The sequence below is a fragment of the Mizuhopecten yessoensis genome, unplaced genomic scaffold (assembly GCF_002113885.1).
Source record: "Mizuhopecten yessoensis strain PY_sf001 unplaced genomic scaffold, ASM211388v2 scaffold7473, whole genome shotgun sequence".
Lineage (NCBI taxonomy): Eukaryota > Metazoa > Mollusca > Bivalvia > Pectinida > Pectinidae > Mizuhopecten > Mizuhopecten yessoensis.
Window position 1 is genome coordinate 413,947 of NW_018407065.1, and position 16,001 is coordinate 429,947.

The 16,001-nt window shown below is 35.4% G+C and overlaps 1 protein-coding gene across 1 annotated transcript in view; it reads left to right on the top strand.

Moving 5' to 3' along the window:
* LOC110453595 (zinc finger homeobox protein 4-like) overlaps nt 1–16,001 on the top strand; it is a 322,724-nt gene that overhangs the window by 9,303 nt on the left and 297,420 nt on the right. Inside the window, exon 2 of the mRNA XM_021502588.1 lies at nt 3,617–3,724. The gene's annotated coding sequence lies outside the window, so the exon portion shown is untranslated. The remainder of the gene's footprint in view (nt 1–3,616; nt 3,725–16,001) is intronic.

Genomic DNA, 16,001 nt, shown 5'->3' on the forward strand with positions numbered 1-16,001 from the left:
CTAGTTATAACATGTATAACCTTCAGGTAACCAGAAGTTAGTTAGAACATGTACAACCATAAGGTAACCAGAAGTTAGTTAGCACATATATAACCTTCAGGTAACCAGATGTTAGTTAGAACATGTATAACCATCAGGTAAACAGAAGTTAGTTAGAACATGTACAACCATAAGGTAACCGGAAGTTAGTTAGAACATGTATCACCTTCAGGTAACCAGAAGTTAGTTAGAATATGTATAACCTTCAGGTAACCAGAAGTTAGTTAGAACATGTACAACCATAAGGTAACCAGAAGTTAGTTAGAACATGTATAACCTTCAGGTTACCAGAAGTTAGTTAGAACATGTATAACCTTCAGGTAACCAGAAGTTAGTTAGAACGTGTATAACCTAAAGGTAACCAGAAGTTAGTTAGAAAATGTATAACCTTCAGGTAACCAGAAGTTAGTTAGATCATGTATAACCTTCAGGTAACCAGAAGTTGGTTAGAACATGTATAACCTTCAGGTAACCAGAAGTTAGTTAGAACATGTATAACCTAAAGGTAACCAGAAGTAAGTTAGAAATATATAGACTACACTTAGTGGCTCAGGTATATCCTGCGACTCCCTTTTTAGAAGGTAGAATCATCCTCTGTACACAAAGGATCAAGCGTAAATAGAATTTTGAAGTATATCAAACACAATGAGATTGCATCATGTAATATCATTTCTGTATGTTTTGTTATGCATGCCTACCAAGTATTAATTCAGGAAATAACATTTTTCCTTGCCCCGACATCAATGTAAGTTTGGCTAGTTCAGTTTTTGCGTCTTCATGTGATGGTTAGGTGCCTAAATGTGTGGAATAGGTTGCACAACATTTTTGTGACCCTGACCTTTAACCTTGTCCTCTGACATCTGTGTTGCACAGTTACTGCAGCAAGGGTCACATTACTTTGCATATGTATTGCATATGTAGGTGTCTTCATGAGTAGACAATGTTGCAAAACATTTTTGTGACCTTGACCTTTATCTTTGTGACCTTGGTTTAATTGTTAAATGTGCTAATGGGGCATTTATTTCTTACAGACACACATTTATAGTTTTCTTCTGCACTCGGATAATTTTGTTGTTGACTGTTAATGTTCAGCAATTTGCATGTTTTATGGCCAATTTCATTTCATAACAACAGGAAAAACATGATAATGATGCTTGAAAATACCAAATAACAGCAGTAACCCATCATAAATAAGGAAATGTCAAAAGAAATTAAAACATTGCACAATTGTAGCATCTCTCAAACAAAAGTGTGTATAGATGATAATTTTTTTATCCAATCTGTGTGCTTTTTATTTAAGTCATGGATGGAAGACCTGGATCATGGTCCTAATCAGCAGATGGACATTTTAGAAATGTTAGATTTTTTGTTTGACCTTTTGTAGACATGTGACAGCTAGACTGTTGTACTTGACACCTACCTCCCCCAGAGATCACGTCCCTTCAATACGTTAACAGGGGACAGAAGAAAAACCTACAATTTAATCACTGGAACATTAATAAGGTTTCTCCTTCACATCATTCTCTTTTCCTGTTAGACATTAAATTCTAAACGGTTTCCTTCCCCATTGACTGTCAACTTGATTTCCTATCTTCCCCTCAATATTTCAAACGTAACCCCTAATATTTGCCCTCAGGTATCCACCATCTGCCATAAACACTCCCCTTCAACCCACATATAAGCCCTTTTTCAGTTATTCCCCCTACCAGGCATTGTTAAGTCTTTATTATCAATCAAATATCTTGCCCTACTACCAAAGCTCCAGCCCCTTTCCCTATTATCTACACTAACCCCACATGGTTGTCTCCCCTCAACATCCGACCAGATATACTTTTACATTTTAGATTTTGAAAACAAACAGAGCCTAAAATGGATGCCAATACCCAGTGTCCTCAGTTCTCATTAACAGACCCCATGGCAACCTGCCTGGTCAGACATGGTATTCTCCAATCAACACGGCATACAGCACGTCTGCTTTAAAAAAGATCTGGGTCGATGAATCAGACAGATTTCAGAGCAATTAATTCGGAGTGTCTAATATAGGGACATTTTTTAGTTTGACAGATCTAGAGGTAACTTGTTTTTGAAAAATCAATACCGTTATCTACATGCAGATACCCCAGCCAGCCCTCCAGTACTTACATGTATCTATCAAAGTTAGCATCTATCACTGTGTTTCTCAATTGTTTTAATCTACCGTACATATTGTTGCATGCTTTTACCCAATGTAGATAAATTTTGGTTTACAATGACAGTCTTCATTCCCCCCTCATGTTGAAAAACCTATATACATCTTCTCATATATACCTACCAACTTATATGTATGTATACATAAAATTCACTTAAATATAGCTTTCCTTAGCTCTCGTTCTTTCTCCACAGCAATTTTAAAGCTCATTTGGATGTAGACAGCTAATTTATCCAAATTTTCTGTTTTCAATTCATCACGTTCTGCATAAGAAGTGTGGGCAATATTTGAAAATCAATTTTCGCTCAGGTGCTTGTGCCTCAAGTTTAGTGCCTATCAGGTTGTTTAAATTTTCCCGTCTGAGCTTCAAAAGGTCAGACAGTATTGACAAGGTTTTATTTTATCATCATGTAAATTAGTTATCTCATTATGGAAGTCGCCCTCTCCCTAAGACGGGTATCTTAGAGATGTACTTATTACAGCAGAATGACATGTAAAGCGTTGTTCTCGATTTTGTGTTCTGTCTGGGGTGTTTTTGGTCTATTTTCCCTTCATGATCTTAAATAGACTTTTATTGTCATATTTGTCGCTCCATGATTTTGTCTTATTTGGTGGAAAGGCATGTCTAAATTTATCAATCTTTGAAGAGAAGACATCTTCTACAACACAAGGCTTTGATAGTTTGATACAATTCTTATAGAAAACATCATCCGCTGTTGAGAACTGGTACAACATTTCTTGACACATATTAATGATTTAATAAAGCAAGTGTCTTGATATTGTGTTAGGTTTGGTCCTTGTTTCCTCATAGGTATAAAAAAACATCCTCGGATTCAATCTATTAAGATAATATCCCTCTAACTTAAGTCTCAGGTTTTTGCCTAGAACACAAAAAGCTTGGTAATTAGCACTACAGTGTAGCATCTGTGGTTTAATAATTAATCCTGTGAAATTATTAGTATGGTTTCCATGGAAAACTCGGCTGCAATAAAGCTGTGTCATTTTGAATTTGCAATTCAAATTGTTTAATGATCAATTAAGCCCCATGTGGTTCAGCTACCAGAATTGTTTTCAAAGTAGTAAATGTTTTCAATTATTGCTAAATTTTATCACATCAATCACTAGAATACTTTATTTTTGCATTATCAATTTCTTCCCGGGATGATTTGCGTGGCGAGCGATGTACGGGTCTGTACATTAGCGTTAGTGTGTGTTAGTTATGTGGGCCGTGGTTTAGATTTGTCTCATTGCGGCACGGAAAAAAACCCTACCATGCAGAATCATTGGACAATAGTAGTATATGTGCTGCAGCATGATTTACTTAATTGGGAAATGGCTGGACTTTATCATAGTGATAACTTCTAACTTATTAAATGTTGAATTTTTCAGGTTAGCGGAGAGTGATATTGTGCCCTAGTCTCCTCGGTCCTGAAATGCAACTGCTCACCCCTTGGGACCCAAATAATCAGAATTCTATAAAACCAAGGCCAGAAGTTGGTAAGCTTGTTTCAGACTAATCAGATCTTCTTCTGCAATATTGTTCCTAAAATTATTATTGATTTGGCAAGAGCTATGTGTCTGCATTATAAACGGACATTTTTGTGTTTGATATTTGCATAAATATAGGGTGAGTGGTCTTAATGAGGTTATGCTACACTGGTATAACCTCCAAATTCATCAGGCTCGCTGTGGATGTGCTCGCGCGTCTAATCCCCCCGCGTTTACATGACAAACCATAACGCTGGGAGATGCCAGGCCAATATTAGGGGGTTTATATGTCATCCGCTGATTACACATAATGTGTTAGTATGCAAATTGTGGGGAAAAACAATCAGGCTTGACATTACAGTAATTAAAGATAAAAAAAACCTTAACGTTCCAGGTACTCCCCCTGACACATTCGGGAAAGTACAAGAATTAGACTTTTCTAAGCGGCAAATTTTATTCTCGGGCGAGATTGATGCTGCGTCTATAATTGCATGTCTGACATCCGGCTTTATCATAGATGACAATCATTTGCCGCATTAATTGGAAAGGAAAAAAAATGATTGGACAAAAATTACTTATTTGGCTTTGATATGCATCTTTTACTTACTCTTGTCAATTATCTGTGATATACTGTTACGACCCAGTCTGCCCATGTCTTATGTAACGCCAGCCAATTTTTAACATCTGCACCGGTGGGTGGACCATCGTTGGAGACTTCCCCAGCTTCCCTGGCTCAGCATCTATGTACGATTTTCTTATAGGTTACGTACCTTTACGTCTGGACATTCCTGTCAGAAAATTGAACCAACTGACCGTTTCTTGCCAAGTAAATTTAATGGTTGTCAGGTAATGGCACTATGGGTCTTAAATGTTCAAATATTTGTTAACTTTGTAATTGGAAAATGTGAGATTTTATTTTCCAATTTTATTAAAAAAATGCAAAAAATATATGAACAAAACATTCTTTTAATAAGTCGTTTGAATTTTTTCCTTTTAAGTGAAAGTAGATGTTAAAAGGTGTAAAGAAATATTATATCTTTGAAATTTAAATGATAAATTAGAAAGCTAACATGGCTTCAGATGAGTGGATCCAAGAAGTTTGATGGCTTTTTTTGTGTTTGTTCAAAAGTATCGAATCTCAAGTTTTATTGTTTCTGGAGATATTATGTAGCTTTTATTATTTATAATACCAAAATCTGACAGACAAAACATGTTATAAAAATAGTAATCTGACTTAATATCCACTTTGGATAAAAGACCTGCTTTTAACTTTATATTGACTGTAATGGGAGAAGCTGCTATGCGATGGTCCAAGTACTGTTGGGTCATAATGCAAATTAACCCAGACGTCAAAGTATTGTACTTGGTTTTTGTACAAGACGTTTTACTTGACCACATTGTCAGATCTTGTAAAGGTAGTAACTTTTGCTTGACCACATTGTCAGTTCTTGTACAGGAAGTAACTTCTACTTGACCACATGGTCAGTTCTTGTACAGGAAGTAACTGTTACTTGACAACATTGTCAGATCTTGTACAGGAAGTAACTTTAACTTGATATCATTCTCAGATGTTGTACATGAAGTAAGTTTTACTTGACCACATTGTCAGTTCTTATACAGGAAGTAACTTCTACTTGACCACATTGTCAGTTCTTGTACAGGAAGTAACTGTTACTTGACAACATTGTCAGATCTTGTACAGGAAGTAACTTCTACATGATCACATTGTCAGAATTTGTACAGGAAGTAACTGTTACTTGACCACATTGTCAGTTCTTATACAGGAAGTAACTTTTACTTGACCACATTGTCAGATCTTGTACAGGAAGTAACTTCTACTTGATCACATTGTCAGATCTTGTACAGGAAGTAAATTTACTTGATCACATTGTCAGATCTTGTGCAGGAAGTAACTTTAACTTGATATCATTCTCAGATCTTGTACAGGAGGTAACTTTTACTTGATCACATGGTCAGATCTTGTAAAGGAAGTAACTTCTACTATATCACATTGTCAGATCTTGTACAGGGAGTAACTGTTACTTGATCACATTGTCAGATCTTGTACAGGAAGTAACTTTAACTTGATATCATTCTCAGATGTTGTACATGAAGTAAGTTTTACTTGACCACATTGTCAGTTCTTATACAGGAAGTAACTTCTACTTGACCACATTGTCAGTTCTTATACAGGAAGTAACTTCTACTTGATCACATTGTCAGATCCTGTACAGTAATGAACTTTTACTTGACCACATTGTCAGTCCTTGTACAGGAAGCAACTTTTACTTGATTTCATTGTCAGGTCTTGTACAGTAAGTAACTTAGTTTGTACTTGTGTGTACTGTGTAGTTTGTACTCGTGTGTACCTGTGTAGTTTGTACTTGTGTGTACTGTGCACCTGTGTAGTTTGTACTTGTGTGTACTGTGTACCTGTATAGTTTGTACTTGTGTGTACTGTGTAGTTTGTACTTTTGTGTACTGTGTACCTGTGTAGTTTGTACTTGTGTGTACTATGTAACTGTGTATTCAAGGACTGTTTAATTGTACTTGTGTTGTGTTCATGTGTATACTGCGTCATGTGTACCTGTGTTCCTTTGTACTGTATATCCGTGTACACCTGTGTAACATTGTACTATTTAATTTGTACCATTGTATTGTTTAATTGTGTACTTTGTGCCTGTTATTGAGCATCTCTGTACCTGTGTTTTGTGTTCCTGTGTAGCATTATATTGTTAACTTTGTACCTACATTGTATGTATTGTAACTTTGTACCTATGTATTGTTAACCTGTGTACTTTGTACCTATGTAAAATGGTACTTTGTACCTGTGTATTATTTAGCAGTGTACTTTGTACCTGTGTATTATTTAGCAGTGTACTTTGTACCTATGTAAAATGGTACTTTGTACCTTTGTATTGTTTACCGGTGTACTTTGTACCTTTGTATTGTTTACCTGTGTTCTTTGTACCTATGTAAAATGGTACTTTGACTTGTGTGTTGTTTACCTGTGTACTTTGTACCTATGTAAAATGTTACTTTGTACCTGTGTACTTTGCACCTATGTAAAATGGTACTGTGTACCTGTGTATTGTCTACCTGTGTACTTTGTACTCTTTGTTTGGTGTCTGACACTAGACATGAGGTGATACACTACCCTGGGGTAGGGAGGGCAGCACAGCCCCACTAACACATGGCCAACATTAAATTAAACCCTTCTAATACTTTCCCTATCAAACCTCCCGCAGACGCTTTCCTAAATAGAAATTAGAAAAGGATTAATTCTCAGAACACACAAAAAAGTGTAAACAACCTCTATTATTGAGTTTTGAAAATAGCAACCTCTTTATCTGCAACAACAGGGAAACGTTTGGTTGATTTTTGTGCCCTTTAGAGCATTTCCAAGGTTTTTATGTGTAGAGGAAGACCTGTTAATTGCTGCCAGAGCCAGGAGTGATTAGACAGAGAATTAGACAGATTAAAAGCATTCCTCTACTGTGCCTTGATTAAGAGACTGAAACATATAAATTAATGTAACAGTGACGTAAATTGTATTAATTGCTTCAAAGGTGCATGTTGACTCTGTAAGAGTATGCCTGTTCTACATAACTCACAAATTACGATCAAAACCGTATTTAAAATTCATATATAATGCATTTCCTTTTCCTTCATATTGTTTGAATTAGATGTTATTAAGACCGATTATTTTGATGGTGTGTTTAGAACGTCCCTAAAACTAGAAGAGAATTCTTCTTCCTTTGTTAGGTTTTTACTTGTGGGAAAAAAGGGTGGAGTTTGGCTAATCACTTGCTAACTACCTGTTTCCTACAAACAACTGTGTTTCCATGGTTATAACTTATTAAGGTGGTATACACAAAAGTTAAGTAGCTATGAGGTTCTTGTGTGGGGCTGCCTCAAGGAAGTCTTTTAATATTCCCACCAGAAGCAGTGTTCTTAATGCAGTGAAATCAGCTGGTCCGCCCCCTCTGTATAACCCATTACATAAGCTTTATTCCATAGATTGTTGTGTGTGAGAATAGCCGACATAGCATACATAGCTAGATGAGAAAGGCACTCTCAGGGTGGTATTGTATGTGAATTATCTCCCTTTTGATAGGCTCTTCAGTGAATAAAAAGTGGGGGAAAGCTAGACCAGTGGAATATTTGAATGAAATCTACTTAAGAAGAACAATTTGTAAGATGAAAGAGTAAAAATTGCAGACTAATTAGTCTTTTGGATTATCTTTGTGGTTCGTATCAATTCTTTTATTGTTTTTGATTATGTCTGAAAGTGATGTTGTAAATATAGATGTTTCATTCACTAGTATAGTATAGTACTAGGCTGTAGAGAGCAATACCTAAACCAAATCATGATGTTATAAATATCTTGGCAACAATCTTGAGTTATTAAACTTACAATTACCTGGTTAAACTTACCTTGATTCAAATTCATCGATACAAACTGGTATAATTTTGTTTGGTACAAATTTGCCTGATACAAACTTATCTGGTACAATCTCATCTTGTACAAAACTGCCTGAGCTTAACTCACCTGGGTACAAACTCACCTGGGTATAAACTCACTTGGGCACAAACTCACCTAGGTACAAACTCACTTGTGTTCAACAAGAAGTTACCTGGTTCACACTTACCTGGCGTAAATTTACCTGGGTACACTGTCACCTGGGTATAAATTCATATTAAGTTAATTTACCTGGTCCACAATCCTCTAATATAAATTCACCCAGGTACACTCACCTGGGTACAAACTGATATTAGTAAATTTACCTGATACACACCTGAAATGAATTCACTGGAGTACAAACTCACCTGCTGGGTACAAACTCACCTGGGTACAAACTCACCTTGGTACAAACTCATATATGAAAACAAGTTACCTGGTACAAACTCACCTGGAGTAAATTTACCGAAGTAGGTACACTTTCACACATGATTACAAACCTACCTTAGTACAAACAAATTTTGCTGAAGTAAAGTTACAGGTACTGACAACTGGGTAGATACTGACACACCTGGGTACTGACACACCTTGGTACTGACACACCTGGGTACTGACACACCTTGGTACTGACACACCAGGGTACTGACACACCTGGGTAGATACTGACACACCTGAGTAGATACTGACCTGCTAAATATTGTGTGCATATGGTCAGCGGTTTATCAGGGTATTTTTAGGTCCGTTTTAGGACACATTCCCTATTTAAATTGTTTGGGATTTTCCCCAGTTTGCCCCTTAAAAATTTGCAATTGGGAAATCTTTAAAAAAACATTCATACTTTTGTTTTAAAAAATCCTCCCAATTTACAAGTTCTCATGTATGTAGGAAGGACGGAAGGATCATGTTGTCATAAAGATATAAGTTAAAATAAAAGTTAAACACTCAAATCTCATATTTTCAGGGTTGTTAAAATGACCATTGAAATTTCCAAAATGGTTTTTATGACTTTTCCCCAATTTCATCCCAAGGTCTGTTCCCAAAAAAACTTACTAATAAACCCCTGGTTGAATATTTAAACGACTAACTAGTTTATCATTTTCACTTTTTACCATCTCTGTAAATTGTTGAGAAGTAGTATGCATGTTTGTAGATTAAAAGGACTGTATTATATCAGTGTGCATACATGTCTGAAGTCACAGATCACGCTGGTATACAGTTATTGTCCAATCATTGTGTTTTCATAGCACACCTAACCTAATCTCCATCATGCCAATAGTTATTTATAAAAAACAAAGAAGATTGTCCTGTTTATAATGAAGAATGATCATGTCCTGTATTAAGTTAAGATCATAGAAATATGTAATCAAATATGTGTGTGGTTTCCATGGAAACATAGTCTTTGGGTGTTGTTAAAGTAATATTAACCAAACGGGGAAGAATCAGCCATCGGCTTATATAGATACCCCTGTCGCTGCTAATTCTGCTGATTAGCTAGCAACGATAGGAGATAATTAAATTTCCGAGAATATTTCATGGTTTCATATAATTCCGTGAATACTAATGACCATAGTTTTGCTGTGATTCAATATATTTCCCATACCACCACATCTATTTCCCAAAATCATCTCGGTCATCTTGCACAGCAACTATGACTGAAGTAATTTTTTAAGTGAAACATAATGAGATATGATTTAGTATATACAGTTATATAAGCAAAGATTATATTACAAGATCACCATGGCAACACACATTTATGGATGATATTGTGGATTGTACATTATGACATTAAAAGAAACAGTATTTTATTGGGATGTTTTAAATGGTGTTTTTAAAATGGCATGAAAGGGGTTCTAAAGTAAGTACAGACTAGTATGTATTCTTAATATTGCTGCACAAACAAAGTGTTATCAGGTTTAGATTTAGTGCCCAATATGCATAATAAGATCACAGACCATCGTTTGCATGGTAATATTATATTTCCGATTTTAAAGGGGAAAATAATTGAATTACACGTGGGAATGTTTTTACCTCTGAAATTGTCGGCGCAATAACAGGGAGATATAAGTGGATGGATAGGTATCAGTGTCGTGACTAAATTGTTAAAGGCTAAACATAATAAAACCAATCATGGTCTACCAAACTCTTTAGTAATACACCCTTCTCACTTTCTTTGAAAATGCATTGCAAACTCAAAAGTTATGTAAAAAATTGTGTCATTCTAGTGCTAGCCAATTAAAACTGGGAATTATTTTAATTTCTCCAATTAAGTGCAAATTAAGTTGAACGAAATTTAAAGACAAATGATTTTAAGAATGAAAACTTACCACATGTTATGCGGACGCTTGCTGCATTTTTGCAGATTTCTTTTGACCTCTGCTCTGCAAAGCTTTTGCCAATTACGAAGAGGGTAAACTTTAACAGTCTTTTATGATCAGAGATAATCACTAGTCCTATACAATGGATACGCATGTGTTAGGGTTGCCGTCGGGAGATGAAGGGTATAGGTTTTCAAAAAAATGTAAAATTTAATGTTTCGCAGAGGTAATATGGTTACTTTGGCAAGTGCAGATACAGAAGTATTCTAAATTTGACAATTATTTGTTTCTGCACTACATCCTACGCACTTGTAGGACCACACACACAAACCGACGGACAGCACACACGACATCACCAGTCCGTAGTCACTTCAGTTAATTATCAGCCAGTTTTCCTTTGCATAAAATTCTAAAGCGCTTTATTGATATTGCAGAATTCCCTTCGAGGTTTGGAGTTAAAGAAGTCCATACAAATTGATTGATTCTATTGCATATCAGCTTATTGTGTCTCCATCATGAGGACTGGTATTCTCCTCCATTTATATCTAATTAGCACTGGTATAATTGAGCAGTTGCATGACCATTTAGTTTTGTTTCGCCCCATATTTGATATGGCCATCTTTTAGAGGTGCCGTGATGTTGCCATTGCTAATTCTGCCGTACAGACTTCAAAGTAGCAACTTTTGCCTGTTTTTTCCCGCTAATGAATTTTTACTCCCAATTAAAAGTACACCTGTGACGGTATAATGTAATTAATGTAGAAAAACGCAATGTGAGGTTTAAACACTTTGACAGAATAGAACAAAGAAGGAATTAAAAACCAATTAGCTAGAATTTCCAATCAGGTTTCAGACTGTTCTTTTTGCCGTTATTGAGTTTATTGTGTTTGTGCCATGTTTAACGATTTGTTTCTCTATCCAAGAAGGGCACAAATCACCCATAAACACTTTACTTCATTTTCCACTGGGAATTCCAATATTGTCTGTGCTTTTGCCCTGCCCTAAATTTCTCAATGTAAAAGTGATTACCATTTCCAAGTGTTTCACGGAAAGATGTAATTTTTATTTGGTATCAGATAATTCTTTGTATTGAAGATTTTATTTATTCATTTGGGTGTTTTTTATGTAAAAGTGTAATTATAATTGTCTACCATTTGGGGGGAAAGTTGTGATTTTTATCAGAAGGTGGTTATTCACAGAGCTGTCTGATCTTACAATTGATATTGGTGAGATGGTGCTGTGGCGAGGGTTTTAGGGAATCTCACCGGCTACAAGAAATCTTATTAATCTATAATGTTTGTAATAGTTCATTATGATTACAAGTTACACGATGGGGGAAACATTGATCGAAGTGATGAAAGGGGCTGATAATTCTCCACTGATGACCAAGTAGATAACTTTCGCACTTTTCATGAATTAGGTAAAGAAAAAATTGCCAAAGAACACATTATCATTTCTTTCTCGGTCACTGAAAATGATCTATGAATGATTAACTTTACTTTCCAAGGAATTATAATAAATGAATTGTAAATTTAGAAATAAAGTTTCAGTCTATGCACTTAATGATTTGGTTGGCTGGAAAAATAACAAATTATAAAAAATAAAATTGTTTGTCATTTTTGATGTTAAGTGTACTTTTATAAGTGACTTTAATTTTGAGAGGTTGATAAACTGATTGATGAAAATAAAAAAGTTCTTGAAAGAAATTTGTTGTTATCATTGAGCAATCAGCTAAAGTGATGAAGTCCTATGTATGAGCCTATTATCTTATGTAGTTTGACGAATACCTTTTCCACATTTTTAGATTTTGATGTATTGTCATTATCTAGCAATCAGGATGGACTTGTAAGGAAACAGGTAATGAAACCAGAGACCATGAAATAGAGACTTTCACCGTAGTCAACCATGACCATTCAGAACTAGGAAAAATAGTTGAGAAATATATAAAAATAAATTGTTAGTGTGTATTGGGTGTCCTGTTTGTGTTTCATGAAACTATTGCCTATTTTTTTTATTCTGTATGAATTAAAAATGCAGCCTGTCATTACCACCCAGGTAATACATGTTATGTAGCAGTCAGTGATTGGTAGATAAATGACTGTACCACATTTATCCTACCATAAACCCATTTTTAGCTCATCTGGTCCGAAGGACCATGGTGAGCTTATGCCATACCGCAGGGTCCATCGTTCGTCGTCCGTCCGTCAACTTTTCCTTTAAAACACTACTAGTCCTGAACGGCCAAGTAGATTTTGTATAAACGGTGGGTGTTGCCCCCCTGGGGGCAGAGGAACAGGGCCCAATAGGGGAAATAGAGGTAAAACCTTTAAAATCCTTCTTCTACCGAAGGGATTAAGGGATTTTATCCGTATTTAGTCTGGAGCATCCTTTGGCCAAGGGGACTTAATTTTGTATAAACAGTGGATATGACCCCCTAGGAGCTGAGGGGTGGGACTCTGTTTGAAGTTTGTTCTCACTATATCTCAAGTACTGGATGGATCTTTCTGAAATTTCATATGTACTTACAGCACCCATCATTGAGTGCTATATCTTTACTTCATACCAGATATTTTAAACACAAACAGGTGAGCGATACAGGCCCTCTGGGCCTCTTATATATTTTAGATACGACAGTCCAGGAGTTTTGTGACATTTGGGTGTTGTTTTGGATATGTGTATGACAGTCTAGGAGTTTTGTGACATTTGGATGTTGATTTAGATATGTGTATAACAGTCTAGGAGTTTGTGACATTTGGATTTTGTGATATGTGTATGACAGTCTAGGAGTTTGTGACATTTGGATGTTGATTTAGATATGTGTATGACAGTCTAGGAGTTTGTGACATTTGGATTTTGTGATATGTGTATGACAGTCTAGGAGTTTGTGACATTTGGATGTTGTTTTAGATATGTGTATGACAGTCTAGGAGTTTGTGACATTTGGATGTTGTTTTAGATATGTGTATGACAGTCTAGGAGTTTGTGACATTTGGATGTTGTTTTAGATATGTGTATGACAGTCTAGGAGTTTGTGACATTTGGATGTTGTTTTAGATATGTGTATGACAGTCTAGGAGTTTGTGACATTTGGATGTTGTTTTAGATATGTGTATGACAGTCTAGGAGTTTGTGACATTTGGATGTTGTTTTAGATATGTGTATGACAGTCTAGGAGTTTGTGACATTTGGATGTTGTTTTAGATATGTGTATGACAGTCTAGGAGTTTGTGACATTTGGATGTTGTTTTAGATATGTGTATGACAGTCTAGGAGTTTGTGACATTTGGATGTTGTTTTAGATATGTGTATGACAGTCTAGGAGTTTGTGACATTTGGATGTTGTTTTAGATATGTGTATGACAGTCTAGGAGTTTGTGACATTTGGATGTTGTTTTAGATATGTGTATGACAGTCTAGGAGTTTGTGACATTTGGATGTTGTTTTAGATATGTGTATGACAGTCTAGGAGTTTGTGACATTTGGATGTTGTTTTAGATATGTGTATGACAGTCTAGGAGTTTGTGACATTTGGATGTTGTTTTAGATATGTGTATGACAGTCTAGGAGTTTGTGACATTTGGATGTTGTTTTAGATATGTGTATGACAGTCTAGGAGTTTGTGACATTTGGATGTTGTTTTAGATATGTGTATGACAGTCTAGGAGTTTGTGACATTTGGATGTTGTTTTAGATATGTGTATGACAGTCTAGGAGTTTGTGACATTTGGATGTTGTTTTAGATATGTGTATGACAGTCTAGGAGTTTGTGACATTTGGATGTTGTTTTAGATATGTGTATGACAGTCTAGGAGTTTGTGACATTTGGATGTTGTTTTAGATATGTGTATGACAGTCTAGGAGTTTGTGACATTTGGATGTTGTTTTAGATATGTGTATGACAGTCTAGGAGTTTGTGACATTTGGATGTTGTTTTAGATATGTGTATGACAGTCTAGGAGTTTGTGACATTTGGATGTTGTTTTAGATATGTGTATGACAGTCTAGGAGTTTGTGACATTTGGATGTTGTTTTAGATATGTGTATGACAGTCTAGGAGTTTGTGACATTTGGATGTTGTTTTAGATATGTGTATGACAGTCTAGGAGTTTGTGACATTTGGATGTTGTTTTAGATATGTGTATGACAGTCTAGGAGTTTGTGACATTTGGATGTTGTTTTAGATATGTGTATGACAGTCTAGGAGTTTGTGACATTTGGATGTTGTTTTAGATATGTGTATGACAGTCTAGGAGTTTGTGACATTTGGATGTTGTTTTAGATATGTGTATGACAGTCTAGGAGTTTGTGACATTTGGATGTTGTTTTAGATATGTGTATGACAGTCTAGGAGTTTGTGACATTTGGATGTTGATTTAGATATGTGTATGACAGTCTAGGAGTTTGTGACATTTGGATGTTGTTTTAGATATGTGTATGACAGTCTAGGAGTTTTGTGACATTTGGATGTTGATTTAGATATGTGTATGACAGTCTAGGAGTTTGTGACATTTGGATGTTGTTTTAGATATGTGTATGACAGTCTAGGAGTTTTGTGACATTTGGATGTTGATTTAGATATGTGTATGACAGTCTAGGAGTTTGTGACATTTGGATGTTGTTTTAGATATGTGTATGACAGTCTAGGAGTTTTGTGACATTTGGATGTTGATTTAGATATGTGTATGACAGTCTAGGAGTTTGTGACATTTGGATGTTGTTTTAGATATGTGTATGACAGTCTAGGAGTTTTGTGACATTTGGATGTTTTAGATATATGTATGACAGACCAGGAGATTTATGACATCTAGATGTTGTTTTGAAGATATGCATAACAGACAAAGAGTGTTATGACATTTAGATATGTACTACAGACTAGTAATATACTAGACCTTCTGCCAAATTAAGACGTAGACCCTTGGGCAACATTTGTCATGGACCCTTAGCTAATATGATCCTTGGTGATAATGGGAAGTAAGACTGACTGCCAATATGGTCTATAAATGGTATTGAGTATTGGAAATCCTGTTTTAGAGAACTTTGTTAGAGAGGGTCTTTGTTCCATACAGTGGACCATATTTAGGTGACCAGTGTTGAACCTTATTAAGAAACTATAAAACTTTAAAATCCGCTTCTGTTTGAAGTGATTTCTTAACCTCGCTATAGATACAAATGCGTTCTAAGTTGGATATTTTTTTAAAACACCCTGTTTATCTCCCAATATGTGCACATACAATCTCTGCAATTTTGAGATAACATGTATACATTGTAAATGATCAAATCAGAATAAAAATATTTCCTTAAGATTAACTCCTAATCCCTTATCTTAACCTCCCTTAAAAGAATTTTGATTCAACGATTTTTTCAAAATTTATTGCCTTTTGTTCATTTCAGTATTAGATAATTTTTTTGTCCGAAGATTTTCTCCTACATTTTTTATAGTATATCAGCTAACCACTCTTAGAATGATGCAGATCTTATTTCAATGTAAGAAAGAATATAACACTATATGG